This window comes from Copadichromis virginalis, linkage group LG13 (assembly GCF_057382275.1).
Source record: "Copadichromis virginalis isolate Kocher_CV1m ecotype Utaka linkage group LG13, C_Virginalis_male_GT1.1, whole genome shotgun sequence".
NCBI lineage: Eukaryota > Metazoa > Chordata > Actinopteri > Cichliformes > Cichlidae > Copadichromis > Copadichromis virginalis.
In genome coordinates this window covers 29,391,425-29,401,795 of record NC_140630.1, presented here as the reverse complement: position 1 = coordinate 29,401,795, position 10,371 = coordinate 29,391,425, and the positions used below count along the sequence as shown (strand labels likewise).

At 42.3% G+C, this 10,371-nt stretch overlaps 1 long non-coding RNA gene across 3 annotated transcripts in view; it reads left to right on the top strand.

Moving 5' to 3' along the window:
• The first annotated feature begins 10,030 nt into the window (after nt 1-10,030).
• LOC146695920 (uncharacterized) overlaps nt 10,031-10,371 on the top strand; it is a 28,131-nt gene continuing 27,790 nt past the window's right edge. For all 3 annotated transcript variants that reach the window (XR_014923473.1, XR_014923472.1, XR_014923474.1), the window contains exon 1: nt 10,031-10,097. This is a non-coding gene — a long non-coding RNA (uncharacterized LOC146695920). The remainder of the gene's footprint in view (nt 10,098-10,371) is intronic.

The following is a 10,371-nucleotide window of genomic DNA, read 5'->3' as shown; positions in this document are numbered from 1 at the left end:
CAAGTGTTTAACACAGCTCAAGTGTACACTTATAATGCACGCTCAATCCAATCCAAACAGTTACGCAGGTTTTGATTTCAGACGTCTTACAGCCTTTAATGGCTAAGTCAACATGAAGTCAACAGCAGAGTGTTACAGCTTACTTCTTATGTGTGTGTGTGATTGGCTGTGATTTAAAGGTATATACATGGATAAATCCATGGTTGAGTGCTGGATAGAAACAAGACTGATGGCATAATTATGACCTTTTTGGCCAAGCAGGGCTGTTTGTGAAGTTTTAAAACCAGTTGGACGTTTTCTGAATTGGCTTTAAAAAGGCTTTAAAGTCAGCTGCTTAAAGCATTTTGCAAGACACAACTTGAAAGATTAACATGCAACTTAATGCCTGCAGGCGTAAAGTGTATTGTTAGTCACGCTCTCCTCCCCCATCAGCTGGTCCACCAACTAACCAAGCAGCTGTCATTCATTTTGATGAGCGCTCTACCTGTGAAAGCGCAGATAGCCCCAGGCTGCTGAAGACTGGTTTGAAGAGGCACCGCCAAAAGGAAAACAAACATGTTTTTTACTGTTGTCTCATGCACATTTGGTTTTGCTGACACTTACATCCCTTCTACCCTGCAGCAAGTTAAACATGATCCAATCAGTACTTTTTTAAAAAATATCAACCATGGATAATTTATGTTTGTGTCACGTGAAACGACAAATGAACCACCAAGTCTGCCCCGCTTTCTAGTGTTTTTTAGCTTATTGTTTCGGTTTTATATTACACAACTTCCCTGTCTGTAAGAAGGAGTATTTTAAGTAAAAAAAAATCTGTGACAAATCCCAGAAACATTTGGCAGACAGACAACTTGGCAACTATAGACTTTATATAAAACATGGATGCAGGTATCCTGTTGTTAAGTGATGACGTATGAACCCTGCTTCCGGGTCCAAACTACTCTGCGTTTAATAAGGCTGTTGTGTTTTTGACATGTTTTAATGCTTTATATCTTGTTCTATTTAATCTCAAAAAGCCCCTAAAAACAGTCAGTGATCACTGTCGGCCTCTCTCGGTTTTTATTACCGCTGTTCATTTTAAAGCTCAGTTTGTAAAACCTTAGGATGTAACTACAGCCCAGCCCATGCAGCAGTATATTAATGACTAACCTCATATTGTGGATGGATTATCTCAGTTGTTCTCCTGACTGAAGTTTGGTCCGTTTACAGCATCCTGCCATGCAGTTGTATTTGTCTCGAACCATCGCAAACCCTCACGTTAGCTTTTATTGAGTGAAAAAAGTTAGCGTTCATCCTCCAGCTTCATGTGTTTACATTATGCTAACCATAGCTGTGTAGCTAGCCACCACCAGCCCAACTTCAGCAATCCTACAAACATCACTGCTGTTTAGTTTTCTGTCTTTGTTTATGTCGGAGGTTAATTTTTCATAAATCCCTCAGTCAGAACATGGTATATTATGTTTAAGTGGAAACTAGCGCGCTAACTCCCTGTTAACTTTGAACTCCATTCAACTTCATAAATTCTGTTTTCATGGATGCCTGGATGTTAAACTTAATTTGACACGCAGGCATCCTGGTAGAGCAGCCACACTGATCATTTTATTAAAGATGAAAGAATTTAGACAGCTTGTGACTCTCAGTGATGCCGCGGTGTTCATTTGACTTTGGGACCTGAAGCAGAGTTTGGACCCCGAAACAGCTAATGATGTCAGACTTAAAGACCAGATAGGGACATCACCTATTGGTTAGTGACATCCTTAAACTGAGAGTTTTCGTTGTTCATGTGGTATTTCAAAATCTGATGTAAGGAGTGTGAGGTAGATCGGACTGAGAATCTGGGGGACATGCTCATTGGCTAGCTATTATGTCAGTCACATGGTGAAGCATTTTTCCTGCTTTTTGTCTGTAAGACCTTAGACCACAAACTTATCAGGTATCCTGAGGTCATAGATAAGGGAACAGAAGCAGTTTTTTTCCATAGAGCCACACTAGACATATCTAGAAACCCCCTGCTTCTCCCCCTGCTGGACAACAGGAAGCTATGTCTTTACAGGAAGCTTTGTTATTTACAGTTAGCGCCACATATGGCTATTAAACAGAACAATATTTTTTCTCATTAATTGATTGAGACCAAAACAGAACTAAAGAAGATTTAACAAAACAAAATTGAATGCAGCACAGTTGAATAATTCATGTGTACTGAATGTGTGAAAGGATACTGTGTGTGTGTGTGTGTGTGTGTGTGTGTGTGTGTGTGTGTGTGTGTGTGTGTGTGTGTGTGTGTGTGTGTGTGTGTGCACGTGTCACAACACAAGCCATTGCCACAGCTTCAGCTTCTGTTTTCAGTGCTTGGCACTGATTTTAAGGACTTTCTGGGCTCATTATTTCACAGGTTTGAAACAGTACTGTGCCATCACTTTGCAACTTTGACAAAACAAATTCACCAATGAAAGCCACAACTTGCATCAGGCAGAACAGCAGATTTAAAGAGAAAGAACGATGGAGAACATTTCTTGGCCTTAAAAACAGATTCTGGCCAGCATTGATATGAGAGGTTGGGGTTTCAATGCATTGTCAGAGAGCCAACCTAAATATGACAGAATGTCAGTAGCACTCTATTTTCATCTTTCCAACAACCACTGTGTACCTAACAGTAAATAAAAGTGATATACTGTTGCTGAACCTTTTATCAAAGCTTTAGTAAGCTCTTAAAAGTTCAGCTTAGGTCTCCATGAGTTCCTTTTCTGGAGATACAAGTTGTGATTAGTATTTTTTGTAACTTACATGCTGCATGAAACTAATATGCTAACACTGACTGACAGTTTGCAAGTAAGAACTGTGCACCTCTTTTTCTTTGTCTCATGGGTTCCTCTGCCCGTATCACTACTTGCATCCCAGTTCCAGCTCAGACACTCGTGAACTGTCAGTCAGCACTGGCTGACTTTCCTCCTCTCACAGCAAACAAATGAACTCCACTCCCTTCTCTAATTGCTCTCTGCATGCTAATACTCTTCAATTCACATCAAGTCATGGTCTGTTTATAGCCGTGCTGTACAGCACATATTCCTCTGTCATCAGTCTTTCCACACACCCTCACTAATAACCTATAGAAGCTGTTACTGATATACCCCAGCCAGAGGCGACACCAAAAATATATTTTTTTACTGTCAGATCTGTGCTGAATAATGCCAGTTTATGCAGTTTAATAAGTGGTGTTTATGGTGCAGCGAGGCCAATAGAGAGGTCTACTCCTTCTAATATAATTCAAACAAAGAGGCTTTTATTGATTATTGGACTAAGTGGACATTTGGGCACCATGTACTCCCATAAATGTACACGCAAAGGACGTGGTCATATAAAAATTCACACAGATGCAGACCCTGGAGCGAACCTTTAAGAAAATAAAGAAGTAGAGGAAGAGGGAAAGAATAGCATTTGCTTTAGAAAAACATTAACTCCACATTAAGAAATATGTAATTGCATATTATACCAAATGTATTTGGGCTTGTATGTGTGAACAGAAAGCAAAGCTGCTGGGATGGGCGCTCCCAGCAGTCCAGTCACTCCAGGCCACAGCTGGTTGTGTTTAGACTGTTGGTCATATGTAGCACTGTGGTCTGTTCAGGAAAAAAACTACAGACAAAGAGACACTCAGGCAGGTAAATATACTTTAAACATATCCATTAACATGTCACGCAATTTAGTACAACTAAATTTTAAACTACATAGGACACTTTCTCAAGTCTGGGGCCCCCTAATGGTAGAAAGGAGTAACGCATAACTGTAACTACCTCAATGGAAATGTTTGACCACTCTACTTTATTTGCCCACTATTCACAGCTATTTTTATCTGCTGCGCTCATAACTAATATAATTTTAGTGTTTTCCACCCTTTCACTTTTTCTATATCTAACATTCACACTCTACTTTGGTATGTAGAGTAACCAAAGCTTGAACCACTGAACTTCTGACGGTAAGTTCTGGCTTGGTGCTGCTCCTCAAATACCACTATCTTCCCACCAAATTCACCCTAAGAATCCCAAGAGCTACATCTCAGACACCGCAGGCCTCAGTTAGCATGTTAAAGGTCATGACAGTACAGTTAGAAAAAGACAGGTGAAAGGTTCTTCTCTGTAAAAACAACATGAGGGCACGCCTTAGGTTTGCAAAGTTGCATCTGATCAGATATTGAGCACGGTGGTGGAGGGCTTATTTGGGATTATTCTGCAAACACAGGACTTGGTACCTTGCAGCATCAAACATTTCTAGAATTAAATGTTAAGGTTTAGGTCCAACAAAAAGATTCACCCACATTGGTTCATGAAACAAGACAATGATCCCCAACACAGCAAACATACAACTCTATGAAATGATTTGAGAGCTGTGAGACCAAATGCTGTGAGAGCTGAGCCTAAATGAATGCCTACAAGCCAAAGAACTGAACCTTCAATGAACTGAAGCAAGAGAGACTGAAAAACTCAAACAGAAAGTGATAACTTCAAGTTATTGCTGCTAAAGGTAGTTCTACAAGCTGCTAATTATGGGACAGCTGGGGTGGAGCAGGGAAATGTTGCCTGTATGAATATAGACAATGTGCTACATAATACAACATTGGCTGTATTTAGTTGGCAGATTTTGCTAAGTTTGGGTTTTGGTCTGTGAGAAAAGCTTGTTTAGAAACTTTTTGTGTTTGACACCAGTCACTCTATGAATTTGTGCCAGATCCAGGCATCTGTAAGGGTTTTGGCTAGCTAGCCTAATTCAGGCATTTGGAGAAGCAGAACTCAATGACTGTCTTATAAAGCTGTGCAGTCCTCAAACATTTATGCATACAGCTATAAAGGCAGACGTATTTATTGTTGTCAGTCATCACGTTTTTCTTCCAGAGTATGAGCCCGTAAGACTTTTAGCATAGACAGATGAGCTAGCAGTCAGGAGGGGATTCCTGCAGACAGTAACTGGGCAGAGAAGCAGACAGGAAGGTCAGCTTCATGACGAATAGAAACGTATTCTCTCCAAACAAACCAGTACAGAATGTTCTTGGCATATCGCCAGTGGCTGAATGAAGACACGGGCTCTCTCTCTCTCTCTTTCTGAATCTGGCTCTCTGTGCACCTCTCTCGCCCCTCATTCCCCTCCTCCCTCGAAGCAGAGAGATGAATGGTTGACAGAGGAATGGCGGAAACATCCAGCAGCCAGATTCCTTAGCTAGTGTAATGCCATTCACACTGGTGTGAGTGTGTCACCGTGGCAGGGATGTGTTTGACTCTGTACATGCATGCTGTCCTGTATGCTAATGTCTAGCTGTGTGTGTGAGCATGTGATTGTCTGCGTAAATGCAGGCTCTTTCATCTCTGCTATAAACATCTGCATGTTCACTCCTGATAACCTCTATGTTCTACAGCAGTGTTTCACACACACACACACACACACACACACACACACACACACACACACACACACGCGCACGCACACAGATACCTGCCCCTACACATACTAAAATACGTAGTAATTTACTCACACACTCTGCAATTGTGTCTGCCAACTCTTATATAAACCACAGAGGTTGTATCAGAGGGGACTGGGCTGTGAAGCTGTGCTCCAGCAGGGAGCACAGCTGGAAGGGAAACACACACACACACACATTGGAGCCCCAGATAAAATTTGCAGCTTTGATTTTCTTCATTCATCACAACCGCTGAGCTGCAGCACTGCTCAACTCTGGATGGATCTTCTTTGCAGGGACCATTACCATTAGTGGGTGCACTTGAGAGACAAATATGAGTGCAAAGAAAGAAAAATAAGTATGTGAATTCATGTGCGTTCTTGCTTTTGTGCATGTGTGTGTTCCCTTTTTGTGTCTGTATCCACGGGGACTCTGACGTGGATGCAGAGGGGGCATTGTGTGGGTAACTTGTACAACTCTTACCTCAAGCTAAACTCATCTACCTCTCATCTCTGTTTCACCCAGTCTCTCTTGTCCACACCTTCCTCTTCCTCGCAGATGTTTTGCAGTTTATTTGCACAAGTCTACGACTAATCAGCCTGCTGTTTGGTCTCTTGATTGGCTTGTTCACTGCTATTAATAAGTGTATCGCCAGCTCATACGGAGTCATACTTTTGCAGTTTGAACACATGGTGTTTGTGCATGTTCTGAAACACACACACACACTGATTGATGACCCAGTTAATGTGGCTGTGTGAAACAGAGGAGACCCAGGCAGTCATTGCCTCGTGACATCCATCCATCAACACCTCTCACTGAGGGACTATTCTTGCTGCTAAGTTAAACATACACTCTACTGTTAATGCATACGTGTCTTTGTGTGTGTGTGTGTGTGTGTGTGTGTGTGTGTGTGTGTGTGTGTGTCTGAGGCATGCACTGAAACCTGCCTTGCTCAGGGAGATGAATGACTTTTGGAAAGTGCCATATAGTCTTGTGAGGCAAATCAGGAGATATGAACCAAAAACCCAGTTTCCTCACGCACACACGAGCAGGTGGTCTAATTGGGTTTTTGAAGGGGTAAAATAGGATTTCTGTCCCATCTGTGAAAAAATACACAATATATGATCAGTAATTAATAAATAAGTGCTTTAGACTCCCTCTGACAGGGAACAAGGCCATGTTAGCACTGTTTCAGATCCACACTAGACAAATGATCAAGTGTTTAATGTATTTCTAGAGTAATTGTTCACTGCAAACATTTCTCCTCACCACTGTAAAAATGCAGAGGACAAACTTCACAGTGCTTAAAGTACCAGACTTTATAAAAACAGGGTTGTAGTTAAATGTGACGTCTTGGATTGGAGCCAAGCTTTCTTGAGGTGAGACACTAGATAAAACGGGCACTGGGTGTAGGCTCTCACATTACAGAAACACACACCTCTACCCCACACTGAACACCAACCATCCACACATGGCCTAATGTTAGCTACTATAACAACACTGTGCTAACATGTCAGGTTTCAATCAAGTACAAACTTAGCAACCCGTAAGGGTGTTGCTAATGTTACTCCTCAACCACAAACACATTATTCTTTAAAACAGATATGCTGTTATGCACATTCCAAGCTCTGTATTTTCATGCTTGGACTCTCTTTAAGTAGTTGGGTATGATTCAGAGTTCACAGTGTTTATTGTGGGCCTTACTGGAGTCTCTCAGTTCAGTTTTAGCTTCCCACACCTTGGAACCCAACGTTCGTCTCATTGTCTTTCCTCTTGTAAACAGAAGGTTTGGGGTGAGACTTCTGTGGATGAGCTGACCATATTAGGCAAATCTGTTCTGACATCATAAGAGAAAGAGTAGAAAAAATTGCCTGAAACTGACCTTTTAGATCTGAAATTTAAGCTTTTGGCTTACAGGGGTTTCTTTGCAGATACTTTGACCACATCGTTTAATTTGAGCATCTACAATTGCAACAGCACAGACAGAAAAGATGATTAAGGAAACATCAGAGAGAAACAGAAACAGAGCAATTTCCTTTCAGACTTGTGGTTTCTATGGTATTTAAAGCTGTGTGGGAGGCAGAGCCTTCAGCTATCAGGCCACTCTGCCGTGGAACCACCTTCCAGTTTGGATTCAGAGACAGATCTCATAGTTAGTGCTGGATCAGGTGATCCCTTACTCATGTGGTAATAGGTCTAGGCTGCTGGGGCTTCCCATGGTGGACTGAATGTGTTTATACACCACTCTGCATTTCATCATTAGTTATTATTAATCTTTGACTCTTCCCCACATTGTGTCTTTTGTCACTCTTCCTGTCCTCACACCCAAACGGTCACAGCAGATGGCTGCTGCTCCCTGAGCCTGGTTCTGCCTGAAGTCTCTATTTATAAAAAGGGAGTTTTTCCTTCCCACTGTCACCAACTGCTTGCTCATAGGGGGCGGTCTGATTGTTGGCGTTTTCTCTGTAATATTGTAGGGTTAACCTTACAATATAAAGCTCCTTGAGGCAACTGCTGTGGTGTTATATAAAAAAACTGAATTTAATTTAACTAAATTGAACCTGCATTAAATGGATATAATGACTTGTGGCAACATAAAGTTGCAGGTACTTCTGCACTGTTGCCTCTCTGGTGAAACTGTATTCAGCAAACATTATAAATATGTAATTTACCATTAATATATAACTGTAAGAGTTTAGCCAGGAGAAAAGAGTTCAGTCACTAAGAAATATTTTAATATATATATTTAGCACTGGAGTTTATCCTACCCTTTCTCTTAAAATGTGCAATATGTGTCATTTAATTAGAAAATTAAAGGAGCCGTACTATTCTGAGGACCCACTAGGCCTCTTCTAAGAGCTACACTGACAACTGTTATTTAAGCAGGATTAGAAGTCATAGCAAAAATGGTAAACTACCTAATGAAAAAAAAGCTCCTGTTTATTGCACAACCTCGGAAAACTAACAACTGTGATTATTTTCTCCTGGAGTTTAGATACTCAAGTAAAAGATATAAGCAATGTAAATCAAACTGGACAGTTGAGAAAATGTGCTGCCCCTGCACCACATCATATTTATTAGTGTTAGCCTGACGGTGTAAGAGCGCTTCATGTGAATTCCTTCATGTGAATGTTTTGACTCTGCAGAGTCAAAACTGCAGCTGTCAGATGAATCTGGTTGGGGAGCGGAAAAAAAGTATCCAGTCGCACTAAATGGAATTACTCAAGGCGGTGTGGTGAGATAACTCCACCTGTTTCCAATGCTCCAGAAAATTCGCTCTCAGTGTTTGAACATCTTGAAAATGAAGTGCCTGGGATTGTGCTCGGATAAACAGTGCAGGGGAGCTGTTAAACAGAAACTGAACAGATTCCAGCGTCTCCTTTCGCTTTGTTAAACTTATTAACTGACTTGACAGCATAAACAGGCACTGACACAGGAGACAATTAAAAGTTGGCAAAAACAGAAGGCGAACAATGAGCGAAAGAAATCGGTCTGAATGGGAATCTGTGTGCTTGGGGGTGTCTGGGTCATCGCGTCGGCTGGACGTGAGGGATTTATCAAACGGCTCACATCATCTTTCCATCTTTCCATCGCCATCCACACATACTGTATGTTCCGACTCCCAGAGCACTTGTTGTTCTTCTAATTCAGCTGACTGAGCACATGAGGTCTGGGAAAACTCCCCGAGCCAAGGACAAGAGGACTTTGAGAGTCATTATCACCTCCACATCTGCTAGTTTCGCTCAAGTTGAGACTCCCCCAGAGCTAATACCTGTTAGCACGAAGACAAAGAGAGAGCAAGCTGCAGGACAGACTATGCCCCACCTGATACCAACACTAGGGGGCAGTCTAATACAAAACATGGGGAGAGCATGCAGCGGTTGTGATTCACTCCCAGTCAAGCTGACAGTTGCATGTATGGTCCTGGAACACACATAGACCTGTTGCTTTTTGAAATCTGTGCCAAACAACCCTCTTTTTGTTCATACAGATGATCATCAGTTTGTAATTGCCATAGCTTGAAACACACGACCATGTTTTAATTGTATTTCTTGTCTACGATGGCTCTGTTAAGAGCTCATTAAGCTGTTGGAACAAGTCCTGCAGAGGAGCGCTCACCCAGACAGACAAAAAAAAGAAAGAAGGGGAGAATGGATGGCTTTATTCTGTCCTTGGCCTCCGCTATTCTCCGTTCAATATTCCACACTCGGCTTCCCCACAGTTACATAAACAGCATCTGAGATACAGCCAGCCACATCCTCCACATTAGATTCCATTGAATCTGCACATAATGGCTGTGGTGTGGCTGCACTGCTGCAGGGTGGAGGGTCTCTCTTTCTGTCCTTCTCCTCTCCTCGCTCTTTCTCTAGGTTGGTGGGACCCAGCGGCGGTGCTGCACTAAAGCGTCTGTTTAACAGGGAAGCCAGCTCTCCTTCATGTGGCTTGAGTGGAATGAGAGCCGCTGCCGCAGCAGAAGGAGCTGCTTCAGCGAGCTGTAATATGAGTCAGAAAACAACACCAGGCACCTCCAGCCATGCTCTCTCACTGTGTGTGTGTGTGTGTGTGTGCTTGCACCAACCGGTATTCTGTGTACTGTACCTGTCAGCGCTAACTCAACTGTGTGTGGGTGTGCAGTGTAAACTCCATGCAGGTGAGCCTGTGTTGGTCTTGCGGTATGTGTATAGCCATGCATTTGTGTGTGCTTGAGATAAGATGTATGCCGGTGATCAACGATTCCCTGGCAGGAAATGTGTCACACACACACACATATGCACGCAGTGTGTGTCTGAGTGTATTTGCATTGGAGAGTGGGGATGTTTAGGCAGGACCCAGCACTGTGGGACAGACCTTCAAAGGGTAGTCTGAAGGTTAAGAATAAGATTAGGGTTAGTGTTGGGGTTAGATATTTAGTGATGATGGTTAAG